Here is a 25,728-nt window from a genome sequence, read left to right as displayed (position 1 = left end):
GACTCTTGGAGTGAAGGGATATAGTGTTCAGACAGTTCGGACATTATGTAACCATGATGATGTTGAGACGTGTATGTAAAGACATATATTAACACAAATACATAATACAATTGGACTTTACCTTTCTGTAGGAATCATAAGACACAAGACGAGCTTTACAAAAACATAATGGTTTATTCTTCACACGGCCGTGTTTCCATCATCAAGAATTCAAAGTTTCACATTTTTTCTTGAAGTGACGTCCCGCTCCTGACGTCTGACTCCCTCCGAGTTTTCTCACTGACTGTCTTCTAACTCAAGTTTTTTTCTATTCCTAGAACTTTCTATTTTTCCGTGACATCATACACATGTTAAAACATGTGCATTCTTTCACGTATCCTCGACATACGTGTCCAAAACTTTTCCTATTTCTACAAAAGGAATTTTAACCTATATTCAATATGTTAAAAACATTATCTTATAAGCTGCATTCTTTCAATTTAAAATTTCATAATAAACTTGACAGCTCACATTCTTTTCTTGAATATTTTATCTATATTCTAAACAAATGTTTTGTATTACATTTTTAAATTCTCACACGTAATCTATTTCTAAACTAGATTACGAGGTTCGAATTTCGCCTATGCCATTTCATTTTCATTTTAAAATAAATTCTCCATTTTTATACTTACATGAAAAGGGGACAGCCCTTATCATGTAACACCCTTTTGGGGAGCATGTTTCCCCCTAAATTTATAACCGACCTCATGTCCAATTCCGCCCTTGTGGGGAGGCAAGTAAACAAAAAATAAACAGAATGGACATTTTCCAGGGCATTTTATAATTAATCAGAAGTGACATTTCCAGGGCATTTTGTAATTAAATCAGAAATAACTTTTTCCAGTTACGTTTTTAATATTAAAACTTTGTTACATTAAACATAGTACCTATTCACAATGCCTCCCCACGAGACAGATTTAGCCACCAGGGTCGTTTTTTAACGTGGAGAAAAAATTGTCTTAGTCGTAAAGGATTTATTTTCCACTGACAGAGAAGAAATTGAAATGTAGCACATGAAGAACAGATACTACACTTTGATCTTAGCCAAACGGCCAAGAAAGACAAATCATTTTTATTAGCTTTGCCTCAACAGCGAAACCATTTTTTTTTTTTTTTTTCAAGGGTGACAAGGTTTATTTGGAATATTCCACTTTCCTTTTTTAGGGATGCACAGCATGATAACGGACGGAGCGATAAGCGTAATAATAATAATAATAACAATAATAACAATAATAATAATAATAATAATAATAATAATAATAATAATAATGATGATGATGATGATGATGATATATTATCATTATTATTAATTGATAGTAATATTTACATATGTAAGTGCTTCGTATATATATATTTTTCTATGATACGCCATTTTTATAGTAACATACAGATATTTCAGTTTTTTTGTATCTATAATGTTCTTCATATAAATAGTCTCTTTCAAATTCCATGAAACATATAAATAATATTATTTATATAACCTGTATAGTTAACAAGATATACGCACAATAATCTATATGATAATATTTTATGGCAATTTGAATTTAGCACATTAAATCATTAGAAGAATTACTTACCGACGCCATTTTTTGAACGCGATTATCTTTTCAAGGTAATTATGATTACAGGCACACACTATATCGCTATTACGAATAGAAGAGATGTATTCATAGCAGCTTTTACAACATATTCGATAGATCTACTTTGAAAGGAATCCATTCTATGTTGTGTTCATTAGTGTTTACTTACTAGATTATTGAGCCGTAACGTATTATTCTTTTTAATTTCGGTTTAGATTTTTTGAGATTTTGAATATAAAATAAACACGAGAAATAGTTAAACACAAATTTTGTTTCACTTCACATTTTTTCCATCTATACAAAATTAATTGAACGTTTTTCTATCACGTGATCGGAATAAGTCCGGTCTAATTTATCCGGACAGCAGTACGGCGCAGCTGTTGACAGTATCTTGACCACCACAACTACCATCTCGTTCCCACATCACCTTGTCTCGTTCGCCGATTGTTTACGACGCTGCCAAACGGATGCACATCCGCAATTTCCTCTTTGTGTCTTCCTTCGTGTGAGTGAGACTAATTTAATAATTAGTCAATTTGAAGCGCCCGCCTTCTTTACCCCGTCACCTGTTTCTTAATGAGTCGTTAATTACTTGAGAAGACAACCTCATCGCTGGTTGTCATTGATTTCTATAGTTAACGCAAAATATTCGTCTTTTTTCCGGATAAATGCAAAGAAACTACATTGATATTGGTGACCGCCGCCATCTACCTATCTATCACATATTATGCTTTCTTACTCACAAGTAAGGTCCTTAGACTATATCCAGTGGTTAGGTCCCAGCTCTGACCCCGAGTGGTAGTACCTGTTAGGGTCCCAACTATGGGTTAAATAAAATCCGACTTGAAAACAACAAATATATTCTATTAAAAAAAAATTCTTCAAAATCTTTGGATTCGGCATTAAATAACCTGAAAAGGGTTGATATGCCGTAAAATAAAAACAACCAACCAACTTCTCACAAGTAAAGATGATCGCGGCTCTTTTGTAGCAGAAGCGGCACCTCTAAAACCTCACCTTTTTACAGTGTAGTAGTTTTACATCCTGCGTGTGGAACTCCAACTTCGTTAAAGTTATCCAGGGTGGGTAGTTTTGATAATAAGAAATGTTCGAGCTACAATCTGGATGTGAGGCTCTAAAAAAATCACTATCAGAATGTCACGTCCTATGGTTGTCCTTTCGTCTGAGTATATTCATGTAGAATGTCCATTTCAGGGTAGATTAGAAGGTGCTTTCTTGTTTACTTTTATACTTTTTCATGCAAAACAAGGCCTATTGATGCTTGAAACGTGAGGGGGCTACTATTTGAGATCATGTCTAATAAGGGACTGCTAGGAGTTAAACAGCGAGATTTCTGTTCACATTACATCTCAATTCTGCTGTTTAGTACAGTTATAGAAGCAGGAAACAGGAAAGGAATTCCAACTACAACAGTTCTTAGGGCGAAACTATTAGAGTAGAAGGTTTTTCAGCATCTTGGGATCTCAAAAGCATTTGAAATAATTTTTCATGAGGGCGGTAGCTGGTATGACTGCTGGGTGAATTGAGATCTTTCTAAGAGTCCAGTTTCTTATTATGGCTTACATAACATCTTGGTATTTAGTTTTTTTATCATTACCAGCTCGATATAAGAAAGCTTCATTAATAACGCGTATTTTAAATTATATCGATTAATGCCAGTTTCCATATTATGAAACTACCAGTAAAAGAAGTGTGGTATTTGAATACTCAATCATTAGCATACATCGATTTTTTTGTTTGCTTTCAAGTAAAATAATTGTTCAGTTTTAATATATATTTAATATAGTCGTCCTTTTATTGTTACATTTTTCAATTTAGTTAAATTTAATTTAACCTGTTTTGTATTCGAACTATATTTTTTTGTTTATGAGCCCACCAATCTTATTAGTCACGAAGCATGAATCGATGTTCATTGGAAATCTTCTCATAGTGATAGATAAGCGCGTCTCTTCGCAGAGAGTTCCATATATGATAGTACTTCGAGAAAACATTTATTTTGTTGTTTGGATCATTCTTCCCACTTTTTACTATGTAAGCACTTGGTGTATTTCTTGTGAGTATTCCACCTTTTTTCATGAACTCTTGCTTGGGGTGTTCTTTCTCTATATTCTAGGAGGCATTCATATAAAAAATATTGGGCCAGATTTATGATAGTCGTTGTTCTACTGGCACTTGTCTCTAAATTTTTATGGACTATCTAAAGATTTGGGTCCATCAGTTATTGCCTCGGGTTAGATCTTTATAGAAATTTCTGAGATACCCGTAGCTTTTGCTTGACTAGGCAGATAAAGATTGGTTAAACACTGGTTTCTGTACATTACTCTGTAGTTTCAACAGTATGTCTACTTAACAATAGTAATAACAAATAATAACAGAATATATAAACTGTATGTGTGCTCTTAAAAGTATATATATGTATATATATATATATATATATATATATATATATATATGGAGGGCATATTTTTCATATAATTCGCACTTTAATTAGCTTGAATTCATATTATATATACTTAAATTATCTCATACCTAGTGTAGTAGACATTATTGTGCTTATGCCGATATTTTTACATGATTAAATACTTGAATTCTCTGCTCATTTTCTTAAATAGTGCTTTATATATTATAACGAACATTAACTATTTTCTCCAAACATATAAATCCAATTTTTATAAAAAAGACAAAATAGTGATATATATATATATATATATATATATATATATATATATATATATATATATATTGTTGATATATATATATATATGTATATATATATATATATTAAGTTTGGTTTATTAAATTACTTGTTTTCACACAAAGAAGATAACTTTCAAGTGTAATTTGTATTACAATAATCTATTTAAACCTGCTCTTGTTTTTTTATTGTTATGTGAACCGTAAATTATTTCTATTTTAAATTTGAAAGTTCTTGTGTTTCATTGATTTCCATTCTATTCGAAATTGTGTCCTCAAGACATACAGTGCGCTTTATAGTGTTTCTTGTTATAGCCAGAAGTAATTACCTCAATAGTTAATGTATTTCTTTTTTGTATTCGTTTGTCTTTGTTTGTTTGTGCTTTGTTCGTAATCGAATCTAGTGTTTTGTGGATGTATGGTTGTTGTTGTTTTTTTTTTCACATAGATAATATTGGTCTTCATCGTTTTGTTAAAAGCAACCTAATCACTCAACAATAGCATAATAACTTACTTCAAAACCGTCAGTCACTTTTCCAGGCAGGTTATATGTTTAGCGGAAATCAATTTCATCTAGATTATTGAAAACACATGAAGGTTATATGAAACTTGAAGTAAGTTTAAACTCAAGTATATCAACATATTCACCGTAATGTTAAGATTATTTATATACAGGGCCTGGGAATTAGGGTTGATTCATTAATCCAGTCACAACAAAGATACAAAATATCGCACTTAATCTCCCTCTGATAAACGTTCAGCATTATAATATAAAGATAATAAAATACGACACAAAATGTACGGGAGGTGAATTTACTAGAATTTTTGTAAATGATACATCGGAATAATTGAAGTTATTCATTAATTTCTATCACCTGAAAAATACAATTAAGATTAATGTGTATATATATGTTTACAATCTCTAAGGCGACGACCATGACAAAAAGGATAATTGCGGCAAAGCAATGTAGCCTCCTCACGAAAGGCGCTAGATTGGAGTAATTGTTATCGTGGTTAAAAATCTTGCAAAACTACGGCCATTCTTATTTGTGTTGTAAAGCCGAACGCGCATCTGTCAATGAATTATATATATATATATATATATATATATATATATATATATATATATATATATAATTGATGATGATGATGATTGAAACGTCTTGTCAGGCGAGTGCCACGCCCTCAGACACTTAAATTCATGAGCCCAAACATGACTTTTTTTTAGTCCTACCGGTGAATTCACACGTTCAAGCAGGCATGACACTGAAGACGGTCATTGAGATCAATTATTACATGCTTCCAGCATTTCAAGCCTCCACGCGTCACAAGCTTTCTATCGCCACATGACCATTTTTATAGACAAATGCCTGAGGGAGTACCTATACACAGATGATGCTACAGAGTCTTAGCTTTGTACGACAGCTAAATCTCTCTCTCGGTTCAAAATGTTGAGATCTAGCAACAAGCAAGGGCAAGATAGCCAGCAACAAGTTAAACTACAGACCAGCTTAATGCGAGTACTTGTCTCCAGCTTTATGTTTTTTTAAATCAGAGATTTGCTTCTCCTAGAAAGGTTGCCTTCACCACGGCTTACGGGAGCCCTCTCTACCCCAATACACACATACATACACACAAACACACATGGCCGTTGACCCCGAAAATGGGTTCATTCGCCCTTTGGAAGGTCTTCTTTTTAATCCTCCAGGGAGACTTACCACCTTCCTCACCAAACAAATCTGGTGGGGGAAACAGTTTAGCCGCCGGTGATCCAACCATGAGGCAGGTAGTAGTGGGCTACATGGTACCAGTAGCATATGAAATGACCTCACACACACACACACACACACACATATATATATATATATATATATATATATATATATATATATATATATATATAATTAAAAATTTATAGGGTTCAGAACATGGTTAAATGGATGCCGTTCTGCCGTGACATTAGGATAGATGCTTCACCGTAAATATTTGAACTCGTTTATTTCTCTATAATAAACAATAATATTCACATACACACACACATACGTACACACACACACACTGATACACACATACTCGCGTTTTCTTGTATTTCTTTTTAAAAATATGTCCGAACGTTCTCTATTACGTAACACATGTAATTTCCCTTCGCTATTAGCAGATAACACGATTTTATTATCTGCGCATCTGTCATCGACAGTCAAACACTTGCTTAGTTCACCCTTGGAAAGTATATCGCTCCATATAAAATAGAATATACATAACAATAGTCATAGAATCCACACTTTTGGAAACACTATAAAAAGCGACATATACGGCCATTCATATACTACATGCGCAAACATATGTCGTTCACAATTATATAATGCACTGCTTTTGTGTGAAAAAATGGAATTGAAGGCGTTTTTACAATCTTAATCATTGTAATTTCTATTGCTTACTGAAAAGTCTAAAATAACGTAAAGGTTACAAGCGCTGCATCGTCTAAGCGGATTAGTTTTGATCCTAGATTTAGGCATTTGCTTGTCTAAAAAGCCGTGATAGAACAAAACAATATATATATATATATATATATATATATTAAGTAATGTGAATGATAATTTAAAATTCAAATTAGAATTAAATTAAAAATCCGTTTCACAAGAATGAACAACAACAAAATCATTGATTTGTTGTTGTTCCTTCTTGTGAAAAGGATTTTTAATTTAATTCTAATTTGAATTTTAAATTATCAATCACATTACTGAATATTAAATTAGCTCTAGGATATTTACCTATCGAGCTTATTATATATCTAAATTACAACGAGCACTTTTTCCCCTGTATTTTAATTAAATTAGTAATTTTACTATTATATTAAAATACACTCTGCTCTTTAGACTATTGTTCTAATCTCCTTTAAATATATATATATATGTGTGTGTGTGTGTGTGTGTGTGTGTGTGTGTGTGTGTGTGTGTGTGTGTGTATAATATGAAGAAAATAAGCTTCCAGTATAATATTTTGTGATAAACCAAGTCCTGAATTTGCTAATGTATATATCATTTTATTCTGTTTTTAATATGCAATATTTTAAAATGTAATCACAATATAATAGCTGTACTTTATTTTTTACTAATTTAATATCTATGTGTAAATATTTTAAGTTTTAATTCTATAAATATGGTGTTTTTATGATTACATCATTAATTTTTATCTTTAATTTCTAATTAAATATTTAAATGATAGTTTTAAATGATTCGAGGAGTTTATTTCTATTCGGCTGAACAGGCGTAATTGGTGAAGTTTTGTGCTATAATGTTTCATGAATTTAAGTTCATTTTTGTTCAGATACACCCATTGTGTTCTGTTTTTAATATGTTAACATTATCGCATGATTTATGACAGAGATGTCAGTTGCATGCCTTGATAGTTCATAAAAGAAAAAATAACTTGCAAATAGGAAACAACAATAAATCAATTGTTATTGTTAAGATAATAGAGATTTCCTGTCTGGATCCTTTTTTTTTTTTTTCGTTCTGCAAAAGTGATCTATTTGGAAATAGGCACAGCGAAGTGACGTAGATTTAAGACAGCATCACTCACTCTCCAATGATTTTGGTGTTTATCATCCACACAAAAGCAATGACGTTTCTATCTATATATTAATGGACTCAAATGACAACTTTTTTTTAGACCTTATATACATGACATACATGGTTTATCAAAACTGTCTCTTTGTTCTCTCTCAATCTCATTCTCTTTTTTTACTCCTAGTTTTATATTTCTCAATTTTTTAGATGATTGATCATTTCTGTTATCTTAATAATCCGGACTACTTTTTCATTATCTCGAGTGTTTTTCTTACACTATTAAGAATTATCAACTAATCTACACGAAAAAGATGTATATTATATCATCAAATAATATATCTTCTTTCTCTTTTTATTTGAGCATGCGCTACACCGAGGTTTCCACAAGATGGCTCACATATTTGGTTCGAGTGAAGGCCGGTTTTACGAGCATTCCTGTGCAGAGTATTTACCCATCTTATTATCGGTCTTCCTCCCAATTGCTTTCCGGCAACTTCTAAATCCACAATAGTGTCGTTGTGGGCCGTTTTACATGTCAAAACCATCTGAGCAATTATTCTTTCTGCTTGTCCCTGATCCAAGCAATACCGTAGTGTCTTTGGATATCGCAATTACAGATTTTGCCGAGCAGTATAATTCCCTAGATTCAGCAAAATATTTTTTAACTATAATGACGATATGTTCGGTCTACATTCATCTTTGTCTGCTAACAAACACAACAAAGCGAAAGGTCTCAGGAAAGTTCGATAAATTTTCAACTTGTGCCAATCATTGATCTTGTTATCACATTGGGTGACATTAATAATGATCTAGTTCAATGACGTCGACCTGACGCGTTTCATCCATATAAACATGATATAAATGGACATGTGAATAAAAAATGACAGGATTTGATCAAAATCACAGTTCTAAGGAAAGGTGTGATGACCTCATATCTATTTCCATTTTACGAATAAGTGATAAAAAATTGGCGGACTTGTTTAACTAGCTAAGATTAATATTTTGTGAACAATAATGTTATTTGATGTCATTTACTAATATTAATGCCTTTTGATATCGATTGAATACTTTGGCAATCGAGGGAGCAAATATAAGCAAATTTGGCGTCAATGGATTTTATCAGAAAAATTGGCATAACTGTTTTAAAAAAGTCGATCTTTTTATTAAGGCTTATTCTTTAATATTTAAAATCCCATGTTTTATCTTTAATTTTTATGTATTTATGTAGCGGGTTGAGCAGCAAGATGTCAATTTACATTACACTTGAACTTCCTCATGTCAGTGCAGGCAGGGAAGCAGACATCTGGAAGGGAATTAAAAAACTCTGGTATTCCTAGGACAGAAAATATTAGAATAGAAGGCTTTCTGCCATTAGGGAGTGTCTATTGTGCGGATGTGGCATTATGCTGCTTGTCTGGTTGGCCGGGGGCATTTACATGGAGAAGGTATAAGGGCTTGTAGGTCGTCTGACCAACTACCATTAAAATATTTGTAAAACATGTAGAGGGGTGCAATATTTCGTCGATGGGATAGAGGTTGGTACCTTGCTGACAGATTTTTGATCTTATCTAAGAGTGAGAGACTAGGAGCAGATGCACAAGTCCAAATGTGGCAACAATACTCCATACAGGGGCTAATTGTAGTCTTTTCGAGGTCCCGGATACTCTCAGGCGTAAGTAATTTTCTAGCGTGATAAATAGATCCCACCTTCTTTAAAACAGTTTTGGGAATACGCTCGATATATCTGTTCCTACTCATGTTCCCTGTGAATATAAAGGCGAAGAGTTTGAACAAAGAACTTTCGGGAAATGCGTCATTAGCCATAGCTATTACTGAGTGGTTTTTGTAATTATTAAAAGAAAAAAAAGCTTAGTCTTGGCAGCTTTGAATGTTTACATCCATTTTTATCCTCATCCCACTACAGAGTGGAGGTCTTCCTCTAGGTTTTCTGCCATTGCCTTTGATATGTATTAATTGATGTTCCCCTCGTGTATGTTATAGAGGGTGGTATAATCAGCAAAGAAACCTATCTCATTATTTTATGAAGAAGATCCTTTATGATTATCAGGAATAATAAAGGTTCATGGACCGACCCCTAAGGCACACCCAATTCATATTAGATTGTTTTGATGCACGACCATCGAAGGCAATCTTGATTGTTCTCTTATTTAAGAAAGATGTTATTATGTTAAGTATTCGTCCAATAATACCATATGATCTACCATCGTGCCATACTCTGCCAAAGGACTTAGAAATATCTGGGGCTACTTCCCTAGTCTCACCTGCCTTATACAGTGCATGATATATTCATTCAAGGATTACAGTTAGAGTATCCGCAGTAGAACGGCTATCCTAAATCTCTACAAAAGTTTAACAGCTGTGGGTAAACGGACGGAAGCTTGATTAATTATGGACTCAGATATTTTAGCGAATATAGAGAGCAGCCTAATTTTACAATATAAGTGTGAGAAAAGTATGAAGTATATTTATTGATTTTTTATATTTCTAAACAACTTGAATAATTATAATGAAAATTGCAGCATTCATTCTCTTCTTTTCGAACTTTGACCGATGTACATTGCAGGCTGATTTCCAGTAAGTGTTCCTAAATAAAAATGAATTATTTTTGCTGTAAAATCTGCAGAATGAAAGTAACTTTTGCGTTTCAGTAAAAACAAGAAACTAGTCCAAAATATATATGAAACGACGCTACTGAGAAAATAAATTTAATTAATTTTGTTCTCCCTTTATTTGTATCATAAATCTTCATCGATTGCCCGCCTGTCTTTTCTTCACAGTTTTGCGCCTCTAGAGCGAAACAGTAACGGAAGAGGAAAATAAACCTGGTACTAGAGTAAGTGTGATTAATTGTATTGGGGAATTTTGGAAGGACAACTATAGGAATTATACCAGTGTAGGCATTCGTCGGGGATGGATGAATTTATATATATATATATATATATATATATATATATATATATGTATATATATATATATATATATATATATATATATATATATATATATATATATAGTAATTTATAAAATATATATGGCGATTAAGCTACACTGAATATTCTGCGTTTCATCCAACTATAGGATTCGTCAGGCTTATGCGCATAAGCCTGACGAATCCTATAGTTGGATGAAACGCAGAATATTCAGTGTAGCTTGATCGCCATATATATTTTATAAATTACAAACTAGCTCTACCTATGTATTGAGCACTTTTGAAGTAAATACTTAAAGTTTACGCATAAATCTATACTTTCGTATAGTAAATTTATGTGAATAAATGAAATAGTTATATATATATATATATACATATATATATATATATATATGTGTGTGTGTGTGTGTGTGTGTGTGTGTGTGTGTGTGTGTGTGTGTGTGTGTGTGTGTGTGTGTGTGTGAGTTGAGATGATTACTCGGAAAAATTTGGGGGAATGTGAATGATTATCGGAATCGGAAAAATATGTGCCTATTTCCCAATACCAATACCGATTCTTGTAATTTGTTCTTAGCATTAAAAATGTAAGTAAACATGTATTTATTAGAAGATTATTTGTTTGCAACATAAAATTAAGGACCAATAACTGTAGGTAAGAAATAAAATTCCCAGTCTAATTTATTTATTTCGATACTAATTTATTTATTTCGATGCTAATTTATTTAAGGTTGCTGAGTTATGCTAAGTAAAGTAAAACTTCTAGAGTTCGGTTAATTATTTCTTAATTACAGGGATTTTTACACCTATTTGATAAACGTCTAGATGAACCCTCTCAGAGAGGTCACAGTTTAATATAAATGAATCTAAACTGCTAGACAAGTTTTATTTTATTTCTTTGTTGCAGTCCTGACCTTCCGTCTTACCGCGTAAATTTCAGACGAAATATCAATGAAAATCTCGTAATGAATTTATCAAAATCTTGGCTGGAATACACGAAGGGAAAACATTAAGACGTTTACCATATTAAAAAGGATATATGCCATTTAAAAGTAAACGCTACTCCTAAAAATAAGATTCTACATTTTAAGAGAATATGTGTGAATACAATATTTTTTTTAGAATTTAGAGTAGAAGTTTGCTGTAAATAATCAAAATTGTATGTAAAATATTCCTCATTTTGGGTCATTCTAACTTTTAGGGCAGTTAATTATTGTATGCCCGAATGGTAAGCCTATATAATTATAATTAATCGCCTTATTGTTCTTATTATCACCAAGATTAGTTGTAGTTGTAAGAAGTAGACGTATCTTTTATGATTTAACAAAGGCACATTTTCTTCTAAGTTGATCAAGAACATTAATATGGCCAGGATTTAAAACAGATAAAATGTGTTACATGTTCTTAAAACGCTGTTTAGACCTTATTAAACGATAAGTTTTCGTTAAAGTTAGATCGAAAACTGATTTAAGTTGTTTTATCTTGTTTTACCACTAAGTTTTTGGGGTGGTTTATATATAATCGTTTTACAATAAATAATCGCATTTGGGGGGATTAGCATAAAATGCAGAACCATAATAATACGTTTTCTTTACTCATAATAAAAAGTTAGAATTGCGAATTCGTGAAAAAAAATATAATAAAACACGCACCAATATTTTCATAAGAATACTGTATTGTTAAAGTACCCGGAAAACGGTTGTCAATAGAAATGAATAAAAACATTTTCTGCTAAGAAAAATATACTGATTGATAATTTATTGATAATTACGAAAAGAAAAATTCATTCATTCATTCATTTAACGTATGGCTCTTGAACATTCTAACGTTTTAGAACAATTAAACGGTTTGAATGTGAATAAAGTATTGTTATCTAAAATGTTTGTGTGTACTTTATTATTCATTATTTTTATTACGAATGTAACATTTGAGTGTACTTTATTATTCATTATTTTTATTATGAATGTAACATTTCACTCCGTAATATTTCAAACGAAAACGACGTCTATTTCAATCAATATTTAACCCTATGAAATTACAAAATGCATTAATGGATAAAATGAATAAGCAGAACGCACTTTACTAAAAGAGAATGTTTTAGGATGGCAATATGTGTGCTGCTCAATAACTATATCTAATTTAGTGAAACATCTCTTTGACAGAATCGTGCTAATTGAAAATATCTCTTTGCTACAACTGTCCGAAAATCAATGGTTTTGAAAAAGTCTTGCTTTAGATGTTGGCTAAGGAAATATATGTTTCTACTCTTCTGAGGCGCAAAATAAAACTGCATGGGATGACGGATAGAATATAGCACAATCGCAAAAACACGATTGCCGTTGGGCTTGAACTTTGTGCAATCTGTAAATTCTGGAAAAAGAGAACTGAAATATCGGAATTTCAGTTTCGAATACATAATATATCAGATCGATTTAAAGGCTTTTGTCGATTTGTAAAGGAGATATTTCAAACAATTGTAATTTATTTTATTCATATTGTTATTAATTAAATATATAACCATGGTAAATGTATATCATTTTACACATTATAAAAGTAGCAATCAGGTTTGTCGCCAATAATTTCACCAATGTCGACATGAAAACGACATTATTTATCAACAAAAATAAATCCTCTTTCATCATGATAATATTCCTCTCCCCACAGAGATCTAAGAGAATTTGGTTGTGCGATCTTGCAGATTTCTGCATGTTCTCCTTGTCTAGCTCTCTTTGATTTTCACTTAATTCGAGGATTAAAAAATTATTCAGATGGTCTTAGTTTAACATCCCGAAAGCAGATTAGACATGGATTAGATTAATATTTCATATCAGAACCTTAGGAATTTTACAGGTGATGCTTTTCTAAGCTCGTTAGTCGATAAAATCAAGTTAAAAAAAGCAAATGCCGTTCATTTTTTATTTCACTGACCTACTAAAATGAATTTTACCTAATAAATGTAGCAGTACTCTGGTACAAGAAAAATTGTCCGAACTTTGAACGGTATCTGACACTATATACTGTAGTAGAAACGTAATAATTGAATGAAAACATAAAATGATTTACTGCTGAAAAATCTCTATGAAAGTAGAAATAAAGCACAGACTACAGAACTTCCAAGGTCCAAGAGTATGATATGATTTGATATCAACACATTTAAAGAGATGGTTTTACAATACAAAATATAGGAGAAAATCTATTCAAATAATTTTCGACCATCTTTCTCTGCTGCTTACTATGATAAGTTAGAATTATGTTTAAAATCCTCACCAGAAGAGAATATAGTTGAAGGCTAAGCGGCTTATCCTTACCTAACAGGAATTGTATCAAGGACTCTTTAAAAAATAATCCGATAATAAACAGGTGGCGCACGCATGCTAATTTTCCAAGGATTTAAAAAATAACAAATTGCAATAAATAAATCTCTATATGAAGAGAAAACGAGGAGAGTTGCAATTTTCTGTTAAGGCATCAGGATAAGAAGCTTAGACAGCTATGCAGTTATACTCAGGCTATGATTATCCCAGTAATCTCTCAGACATGTCCATAAATCTTAATAGATTATCGAAAATCCCTGGACGAATCCTAAGTTTAAATACTTTACTCTTGGATATGTATAAACACACAACTATGTCTCTCTCTCTCTCTCTCTCTCTCTCTATATATATATATATATATATATATATATACATATACATATATATATACATATACATATATATATATATATATATATAGATATATATATATATATATATACGCAAAACTTCTGGCCTTGATGAAGGGAAAATTAAAGCTGCTGCTATGGCTTCAAATGATCTGAAATAACAGCAAGGGGAGACTTGATTCCAGATATTTTTCAGATTTTATATCTTTCAATTTTTTGACATAGAGTATAATTATGAATATCTCCAGTATCAAATAATCCTTATGCATTGTAAAATGTACTTTGTATGAAAAACAAAGAGGGGAGATATAACATGTGAGAAATACTTGAAATCAAATCTACCCTTCTTATTATTTCAAAACAAACTAACCCATAGCAGCAAGTTTTAGTATTCCCTCCATTAAGACAAGAGGTTTTAGGGAAATATCAGATACTTTGTAATTCATATGCAAAACTGAGTAAACAACGGACTATGATTAAAACAATTTATGGCTGTAAAAAAGTGCCAAAATAAGCTCTGGATCAAGAATGATCCTCTTAATGTGCGATGTTTACAGTAAATGTTACATAACCCACTACACAATTCAGGCAATTACCTTTCCAACGAGCCTTTATTTTTTTAATTCTGATCTATAGTTGCTGAGATTTAAACTTTAAAAAATTGACAAAAAAGGTGGTATATAGCTAAATTGAATATTAAAATGATCATATCTTTGGTTTTATAGGACAAAACCACATGAAAACTTACAAGTTGTTTTAAGAGTGTGATACGATTTTATGGGTAAAATTATATAAAGATATTTAAAAAAAAAAAATGTTCAAACCAATAAAATATTCCCTAATTGCCTACATTTGTATATATAGTGTCCTGCAGACCAGCTTAAATTTTGCTGCTTCGGTTGTCCCCCATGTGGCACTGCCAGATAACTAATATATATATATATATATATATATATATATATATATATATATATATATATATATATATATATATATATGGGGGATGCTTATCTAGTTTACGATCCAATCTCTGGCAAATTAATGTCAGCATCTTTTAGCAAGTTACATAATAAGCTAGAACATGGCTTAAGCGATTAATTCAACACGTTGCGCCTTTTCCATATAAAGATGGCCTTCTAAATATAAAAACATATCGGAAAATCTGGGAGAATTTTACGTTGACATAATATGTTGAAAGTCATTTTCAGTTTTAATTTTTTTTCTTAAAATATTTTTTTCACGCTTTCAATGAAACTTCTTCCTGACACTTGATGTACTAATCACTTCGGAATCTTCCGGTTGCTTTCGTAACTCTTCGGAAAATGGTGACGCAAAGTTGACGGAGATTGGGTCGTAAACTAGATAAGTAACTTTTCATTTATACTGGCAAAACGTTTTTGAATCTCCTGCGACTTTGATGTAAGTCTCTCCGTTGTGAAGTGACCGCTGCCATTCTTTTTAATAAATTCTTAATCTTAAACAAAATTACATAACTTTTTCATTTGTGTATTCTTTACTTAATATCGTGTAGTCTGCCAGTTTGGAGATGAAATAAAAATTAAAAAAGACATACATTCAATACCTTATCATCTCTGATAGACATCATGTCTTGTTATGTTTTTCTTATATTCAGAAATAAGATATAAAATGTAAAATCAGACAGGAAAATAAATAAATTAATGTCATGATTTACTCAAATGAGATTGATATGCTAAATACTTATGGCGAGAAATGTTGATTTTTTAACATTAAGACATAATCAATTAACAAGACCACCAGCACCGCAATCTTTGTGCATAGAATTTAAAATTACCGAGAGGACATTATTTTTTTTTACTGAGGTATAATCATCAGGTCCAGTGGCCACTCGATGATAAGGTTTTATGAGTGTACGATGATCAGTAAGACGTTAGCTTCATGATAGAATTTGGTGGAATTTTGCATAAAAATAGGCTTCCTTCAGTCTACACAGATTATGGTTCTCCACTGTAACGGTGCATGCGCGTGAAATTTTTGTGGCAAGAGTTGTGCAATATACAACCACACCACGCCTAAGCTGATACTGTGGAATACCAGTGGAACGTGGGGGTTCAGGACGAGTGGAAACAAAACCGAAATGAGCGGAAAGCACATGCAGTTCCAAGAATTCCCAAATGCTCACCCATCTGGTACTAACCAGGCTCAACGTTGCTTAACTTCATGATCTAACGAGACCCGATGTGTTAACGTGATTATGCCGTACAGAAATTTGGTATAATCGAACTATTAAAGGGGACGCGATAGATATAACTTTTTCATATTGGCCTTAAAGACAATCATGTTGCAGTTAGCTGGGAAGCAGATAAGTGGCATAGAGTTCCACAGACAGGCAGTTCTAGAAAAGCATCTTTGTTCAGGGAATTTGCGTTCAGCTATGATCATTGACAGAGAGAAGGAAAAGTCAACCTTATCGTCCACTATGTCCGTAAACTGCTGTTTTTTTATTTATTCCGTGTCCATCAACATATAACATTTTCTCCATTTCAGTGGATAGATATTTTTTATCTCTGTTCCCGTCGAAAGGTATGTATTTTTTGCCATATTTGCTGACAAGTATCTTTTCTGTTGACATTCAGGACTGATAATTTTTATTCGTCCGTCTATATTTGAGGTTCATTAATCTATTTGTTGTAGTAATCTATCTATATACCTATAAAAGTGAAATTGTCTGTCTGTATATCTGTGTGTGTACATTTCTCTACAAAATAGCTCTGTCAATTTTCAGCTTACATACTCGAGATTTGACATAAGGGGTATTGAGATTTGGGAAAATCTTTTTAATCAATTTTTGGCCGGACGTTTTGCTTTCAAAGGAGTCAAAATTCAACGATTTGACATTTGAAAACTCTACCAAACTCCTCCGCCAGTCTTGGGTTTAAACACTTGCGATTTTTGATGTAGGTTACTTGGACATAGATCAAACTTTATAATTTGGAATGAACCCAAAACAATAAACGTTAATGGGTAAAAATGTGGGTTAAATTTAAAAAAATGGGGTCGAATTAAAAAAATCTGCGATCTCTACTAAATTACTCAACCAGTCTTGGGTCTAAACATTTGAAATTTTATATAAAGTGTATTCAGGCATAGGGAAAGCTTTTTAATCGCTATTTGGCCGATAATTTTGTGGGCAAGGGGTCAAGTTCAAAAGATTTGACTTTGCCGTGTCTAGCAAACTATTCAGTGTATTTTGGGTCTAAAAATTTGAAATGTTATATAAAGGGTATCCAAACATGCAACAATCATTTTAATCAGTTTTGGGGCGAAAATGTGGCTGCTAAATGGTTAAAATAAAATGAGTTATCTTTGCAGACTCTACCAAACTCATCCGCCAATTTTAGGTCTAAGCACTTGAAATTTTAGAAGTAATTTACCTGGACATGAGTCAAACTTTTTAATATATATACATATAACAATATATATATATATATATATATATATATATATTATTGAATGAAACCAGTTTAGTCTTGGCGGCATTTTACACAACAAGGATGGCAGTCTTTAATTTTTAGAGAATACTAGCATTTTAGCCTGGCGTTGCCCGGGTGTTTGGAGGTGTGTGCTGAGCAATAAAAGAAAAAACGGCCAATTTTTTTAACTTTGACCCATATTATGACCCCTACCATGTATTGTTTCTGGCCGAAAACCAATCCCATCGATTTTCCCAAATCTCATTACCCTGTATATCAAATTTCGAGTCTGTAAACTAAAAATTGACAAAGTTATTGCGTAGGAAAATGTACAGCGACACACAGACAGACACACACACACACACACAAACAAATACAGACACACAGACACACAGGCACGTTCACTTTTATAGATATATGGATTATTTCTTTTTCAATTACGAGGAAGCCAACAAATTTCGTAAAATCTGGAAAATATCGTAAAGATGGAACCGGAAATGAGATTAGTTGCGCATGCAAGCAGAGAAAAGTATTATTTTAAGTCCAATTAGTTTGGTATTCAAATTGTGTTATTTTGTATATATTATTGCATGACATATTCTTACTTATTATCATTATAATTCTTATTATCATAATTATGTGTTTTTAAATTAAATAGATATAGGGAAATAAAATCTAGTACAAAGCCTTCATTCGTTCATCTACTTTTGTGTCTACCACAAATCGCTTCATACCCAGTTTGTCCTTTGCTATAGCCTTCTTTTACCTTTCCGTGTATGTGTGTGTGTGTGCGCGTGTGTAAAACCGCTCTGAGGAGATATAATACAGCAAAGAGTCTATCCGCGAATAACTAAAATATGCTTCTTTTCTTTGGTTGATCATACTGCTAAATGATAAAAAAAAAGTATAGTAGAACACTGGAATATGATGGCCCCGGGATACGGTTAATCAGGTGGGATACGATATTTTTCCGATCCCTGGTTACGGTATTTGCCCCGTCTTACAGTATTATGTTATTTGATTATATGCATGTGCATATTATACTGTATTGTATTTTGTTATTAACCTTTAGTATATACTGTATAAAATTTTGCTTACGCCCGCCATACGGCGATTTTGCCTTACGATCTCAATCCCGTAATACCGGGATCCTATTGTACCAAATTGTGTAAACAAATGGCGCTTCGGACATTTGTCAATGTTTTTCATTGTGTTTTTACTTGTTTTGAGAGAATTTATAAATGCGCCCTTTTTTGTCGACGTTATTGTTTTAATCTAGCTTATATACCCGTACTGAAAAACTGTGATACAACGAAATAGTCTGTTTCTTTTTGACAACTTTTCTATCTACTTATTTATTGATCTTTTTACAAGTAGGAGTGTATACTCTTTATAGTGAATATTACTAACTATTACTTCCTTAAGTATTTTATTTTACACATTTTCCGATGTTTAAAAGTTGTATTCCAAATTATTCATCTCATTATTTATTTAACTTATTAGCTAACTAGTGGATTGATTGATATTTCATCTGCTATTCTATTGAAAATGCCTTTTGTTTCACAATTTCTATATACCTTTTTTAATAAATTTTCAAACTTACGTTAACCAGTAATGCACGTTTTACTAATGTTTATCTTCAGATAAAATAGGGAAAGTTTGAAAATTTATAGGTTAAGTAGTTTCCGTATTTTAATTTTTGATGGATATATATTGTAATTTATTCACTTCTTATTTCCAACATAATTTTTGTTCTTTTTTTGTTAATGCTCTATCTAGTATTTTGAACAAGTTATCTTTAATATATGCTATTTATCAATGTACTTTTATGCATATGATATACAGATATATATGTATATATATATATATGTATATGTGTATATCATATGCATAAAAGTGCATTGATAAATAGCATATATTAAAGATAAAATGTTCAAAATAATAAAGTATTGCAAAATTATATATATATATAATTTTGCAATAATTATTAACATTTGTTCTTAAATGCTAGTATTTTTGCATCAGTGTAGGAAGTAATACGGACTCATTCAACCAAGTCTAGTGTGACTTTACAAGCAAGCGCCTTTCTTCCTAGATGTCTTCTTTTTTACTCACCTTCACCCCAGACAAGCATTATATCACTTGGACGTAATGGGATACTATTTGGGACCATGCCTGTTAATGATTAAGATGTTGGTTTGCGTTGCATTTTGACTTCTGCATATCAGTACAGTTTGGAAAACAGATAGCAGAAAGATAATTCCAAAGTCTAGTCGTGCTAGAGAAGAAGCTATTTGAGTAAAAACTTTCTGACATGTAGGGACCTAACCAGTGAAGGTGTGTGATTTTCTTACTAAGCGGGGTTGTCGGGGATATGTACGTCGAGGGGAGGGGTACAAGTGGAATGAGTTCATCAGAGTACATTCCATTTAAATACTTGTAAAACAGGCATAGGGGTGCAACATAGCGGCGATGGGACGGGGGTTAGAGTCTAGTTGACAAAGTGGGACCTATTAGATTGCAGACCCTTTTTTAAACCCTATCCAAGCGGGAGAGATTAGTAGTAGATGCACCAGCTCAGATATGGCAACACTACTCCATGCATGAGTGAATGGTTGCCTTGGAGAGTAACAGCATATTCTCAGGTGTGCGCGTTTTTCTAGCATGATGGAGCACACCTTCCTTGCAATGTCCTCAATATATTTGTTCCAGTTCATAATTCCCGTGAATGTTAAACCTAGGAGATTGAAGGAAGAATTCTCACGTAGCGAAGTGTTTGTCACGGATATCGATGTTTGGGGGGTTCTTGTTGTTGTTGAAGGAGAGCAGCTTAGTCTTACTAGCATTAAATGTTACCTTCCATTTTCATCCCCATTCCACTATGGTCTAGAGGTCATTCAGCCTTGGATTTGTTTACACCCGTTCCTCCCTCATGCATGTTATAGAGCGTTGTACCATCAGCAAATTTACCCATCTCGGACAATATGATCGGGGAGGTCATTGATGAATATCAGAAATAATAGTGGTCCAAGGATCGACCCCTGAGGCATTTCTGCATTAATGTTATGCTGCTTAGATGAACGTCCATTAACGGTAACCTGGATGGTCCTATTGTCTAAGAAATATCTAATTATATTTAGTATTCGTCCAGTTATACCTTATGATTTGATTTCTTTTAGCAGCCCTTCATACTGGACTTTGTCAATCGCCTCAGATATATAGAGAGCTACAGTCTGGGCTTCACCCGTCTTGTCCAGTGCATGGCATATGCGTTCAGATATGACTGTTAATATATCTACAGTAAAAACGACATTGCCTAAATCCGTACTGTTTGTCGGAAAGAAGAGTATCTTTTGCAAGGTGGTTATTGATTAGCGTCTCAAAGATTTTAGCGAAGCGGAAAAGGAGATTGATCAGGCGATAATTGAGAGAGTCTGTCCTTCCACTAGAATTCTTGTACACTAGTACTACAGATACCATCTTAAGCTATTAGGGAAGCAGGATTCAGCAAGTCATTTGTGGTAGAATTTGGAAAGTACGAGGGCTAGCTCAGCTGAGCATTTCTTAATCGGTATATCAGGGATGAGATCAGACCCACAGGCCTTAGAGGTGTCTAAGTTTTTTTTTATAATATCGTGGACATGAGAACGGGTAATTTTAAGATCATCAATTGTGGCTTCTGTCCACATAGGGACACTTAGAAGGGTCTTCTGGTTGATGGAGAGTGAACGAATTACTAATTGTCTTTATTCACTACAGTATTATACATTTTCCAGAAATCGAGAGTTCCTATGTTCTGCGATTTTATAATTTCCCTGCTAGTGTCAGTGTGTCTTCCTTTGGCCGAGGTTATTACTTTCTTACAATGATTTTTAGCATCTATAAATTTTGACTATTTGCACTTGACTTATGACGTAGGAACCGGCGGCGTGCATACTGTCTTTGTGCAATGGCAGCTGCACAATCTTTAGTTAACCATGGGGTGAGTGGGACTTGCTATAATACTTCTATGCGGGGGCATGTGCTTCAATCCCCGCTTTGCAACATTCAGTTGTTGTAAGGAATATGTCTAGGAGTGAATATTGCTTGTGGTCACTATCCAGGAAACATATTGGGAACAAGACTGTATGTATGGGGGAATGGGCTATAGAGAAGCTGTTAGTAAAGCATCCAGCTGAATCTGTGCAACTTGAGAAATGAAGCAAATTTTATGCTGGGCATTAAAGTCATCAAACACATGAATTTGTGCATTACTATCTAAGGAGACATGATTGATTAGATAACAGTCCTGACTTGATAGGAAACGGTAAAGAATAAGTAACTAACACAGTGATGAGAGGCTATTCGAAAGCAAATAAGGCCTGATCATCTGTTTCTAGACGTTTCTCTTTAGTTAAGGGGAGGGTCTTTGAATATGGACTCCAAATCCGTGCATATATCTATCCGAGTCTTTATAGCAGAGAGGGAGATATCCTGTCATGTTAAGGTAGTTAGAGGGGAGTGATAAGGGTAGTTTTTATTTTTCACTTGATGCTAAGATATCCGAGGAATTTACTGCGAGATAAGATTCTAGATCATCTAGATTACTTCTAAGCCCACGGTCATTTGTGAAGACAAGCCTTAAGGAAGGAGGTGAATTGGTTTTGTTTGAGTAGTTGTCAAAGATGGCAGCAAAGTTCCTTTCAATTTGCGACATGGCACTACAATTATCCTGATATAATACAGTTGATGATAGAGCAGACGCTGTAAACGCTACCAAAGAGTTAGGGCTCCAGTACTGTCAAACGGAAACAGCAGCAAGACAAACTGTCAACTAGGTACCCTAAACCTCCAAGACAAGACCAGCTAAGACCAGTCGAGTAAACACACCCAGCAGGCAAGTAAACCCAATTTGCTCAGTTTGCGAGAAAGAGAAAGAAGTTGGGCATAGGGAAACGGCGTTCAGTGTCCTGGTTAGGAAACAAAGCCAAGTACAGATTGGTTCCGGTGGGTCCCTGTTTTTGCACCTCTTCGCCTGGCTAATAGACAAAGAAGGAATGTGAACGAAGGCAATAAGCAAGCCTATCTACTCCTTCAGAAATTTAGGTTTGCAAACCGGAGAATTTGTTCGAGTCATCAGCTTTAGGAATGGTATCGTCTATGATTGAGGAGTCCTCCCTCCCACAGTTTTAATATCAAAGTTTTTTTCTCTTATATGGATGATCTGAGAAGTTTTACAGGCCATCACTCCGAAAGGGATAACTATGCGCCTGGTTTCTACACAAGGTATTTCTACGCCCATCATAAATGATATTAAGTATCATACTTAAATAAAGTTTAACTCTAATTCTAAAAATATATGATTAAAATTAGAGAAAAATTTCCCCTCTAACACTAACGAGAAGTCGTGTATGTTATGAAGTATGAAAAATGATGAGAAAACTAGTCTGTTTTAGTAATTAATTTGTTTTAAAATAACCAAATTTTCATTACTAATGATTACTATATTGTCCAATTTCTACTGTACACTCTTTAACCCTTATCCTTGAGTAGCCTCTTGGCCTTGATAATATGGTGATGCCTATGTAAAAAAAACTAAGTAAAATATTAATAATTAATAAGTATCTGAAATTGAAGATATACAAAGCAAAGAAATAAAAGAAATTAGTTTATATTTACTCAGGTTACATATAATACGGAACAGATAGATGTACTTATCTTTGTCTATTCAAGCGACACAGGATTGGGGCTTCCTAGCAGAGCATCGTCTCCAAGTGAAATGATTTGGATGCTAAGATTTTCACCTATTTTAGTGTAGTAATAAAAAGGTGGGTACTTTAATAGACATATGCATTCTTTTATGCCTGCAATTAACACATGAATGGACAAAAATAAAACAGCCATGAATGCTATGTCAGCAGGCCTTCAAATCTCAGCAGTTAGAAGGAGTATTCAACAATACTCACCTCGGAATTTTTCATTTGTGCTAAAATTTGCTGCTTTCTTCTTAATTTCAGAACCTGGCATCTCTTTTAATTTCTTAATTGGATTTCATGGCTATAATTTTTTTTTTATATTAACTATTAGTTTTATACTTGCATACACCAGTATGACATGATTACGCAATCGGGAATGTAGGAAGTGAAAATTACTGTTGGTCAAGGGATTCAAACCCAGTCAACATAACAATTTAACATTTTCATAAGGGAATCAAAACCGCACAATACGTGTCCTTTATATGTGCGGAGAAAAATAGTGCAGTGTTTTAGATTAAAGCAACATCGAATTACTTATTATATCTATACTGAAAATATGATCGCTGAGAATATGGTTTGCTTTGTTTTATATTAAGTACGTAAAACGTATTTTATATTATGTGTGCAGAACGTATTTGTTTCCGGATTTCTTCGCAGTATGGTTACTCATAGCCATTAATAGGAAATGTTTTAACGACCAGTGTAAATGGCAAGAGCTATACTGTTAGAACTACTTCCGCACTTTGGTTGTGGTAAGAGTAGTTACGATTTATATTCATACACCTCTATTTGAAATTAGTAAATAAAGCTGAAAGATGTTAAACCGATAATATAGAAAAATCAACATTCCAATGATAACTATTTTAATTCGGTTAATAACTCAATTATTTATGCATAGAGGTTATATATTTGTCTGTGTGTATCTATGCATGTGTGTGTATCGAAGTAAGTATAATATCAAATACAGACATTATTTTTATAAAAGGTTCAATTGAGTGTATGTGTCTAGTGGAATTACACGCTTCATGACGTATACATAAATTTGAAAATCATATAAAACAATTTTTAAAGTTTATATATACATTTGTTTCTCTATTTTCGTCTATTTCTGAGTAGATGCGATTATTTTGCATGCCTGGGAACAATTTAATGTTTTTTTATAGACAGAAATATAAACTTCTTTCATCTTCACCCTATTCCCCAATCTCGGAGGTATGATATCTAAAACTCAGTGCGTAATTTAGTTATCCGCAATAACTTTGCTCTGGCATCACTTAAGTTTTGAATTCGTTTTTGAGGGGCTCTGTCTGTAAACCAGTTTTAATTTGAAGCACAAGTGGCATCGTTTAATTCAGTTTTTTAACGCTTTTAATACAATATAGGTCTAATAAAGTCAATAAGATTATCTTCCAGTTATTCTGTCTGGCATCATCATCAGAATCAGCATCATCGTTTTAACAGTCGTTTTACATGCTGACATAAATGCACGGCATAATAACGTTGACGCGTTGGTCTACTTTAGATCCTCGAAGTTAAATGATGTACTAACATCAGTGGCCAATTGATAAGACCAGGTACTGTATGCGCTATGAAGCCTTGAAAGAGGTGGGCGCCGCAGGGATATATTTGCCAAAGATACTCTGCAATAGCCTGGAAAGTTAATGGACTGTCAGAGTCCGTATGCATTTGAGAGGTTTAAAATATTGATTTCCAAAGTAACCTACTTCTAACCAGTTCTTTCTCGCAAAACCATTTTATTACGTGCTTCCATGTTTTCATTGGTCTCCCCTGTAAACTTAACGTGCTAGTTTTTAACTTATTGTGGGAAACTTTTTCTGTGTTTATTTTCCTATATTGTCTAGATTTAATATTTTCTTTTAGATCATCAGAACAAAGCCTCTGTTTGCGATTCACATTGCACCACCATCGTATTATCTTCATGCAAAGTATGTTGTTAAACTTTCTGTACTTTATTACAATACAATTGGTTGTAGTAAAAGTAACTAAGATTGAACAATGTGGTATGG

The 25,728-nt window shown here is 33.0% G+C and overlaps 1 pseudogene; it reads right to left on the bottom strand.

Annotated features, from left to right (window-relative positions):
* Nucleotides 1-963: 963 nt before the first annotated feature.
* On the bottom strand, nt 964-1,104 carry LOC145264906 (U2 spliceosomal RNA; annotated as a pseudogene).
* Between the last annotated feature and the right edge of the window lie 24,624 nt (nt 1,105-25,728).

Source organism: Euprymna scolopes, chromosome 3 (assembly GCF_053919585.1).
Source record: "Euprymna scolopes isolate OS-2025 chromosome 3, ASM5391958v1, whole genome shotgun sequence".
NCBI lineage: Eukaryota > Metazoa > Mollusca > Cephalopoda > Sepiida > Sepiolidae > Euprymna > Euprymna scolopes.
This window is presented reverse-complemented; position numbering and strand designations above follow the sequence as displayed.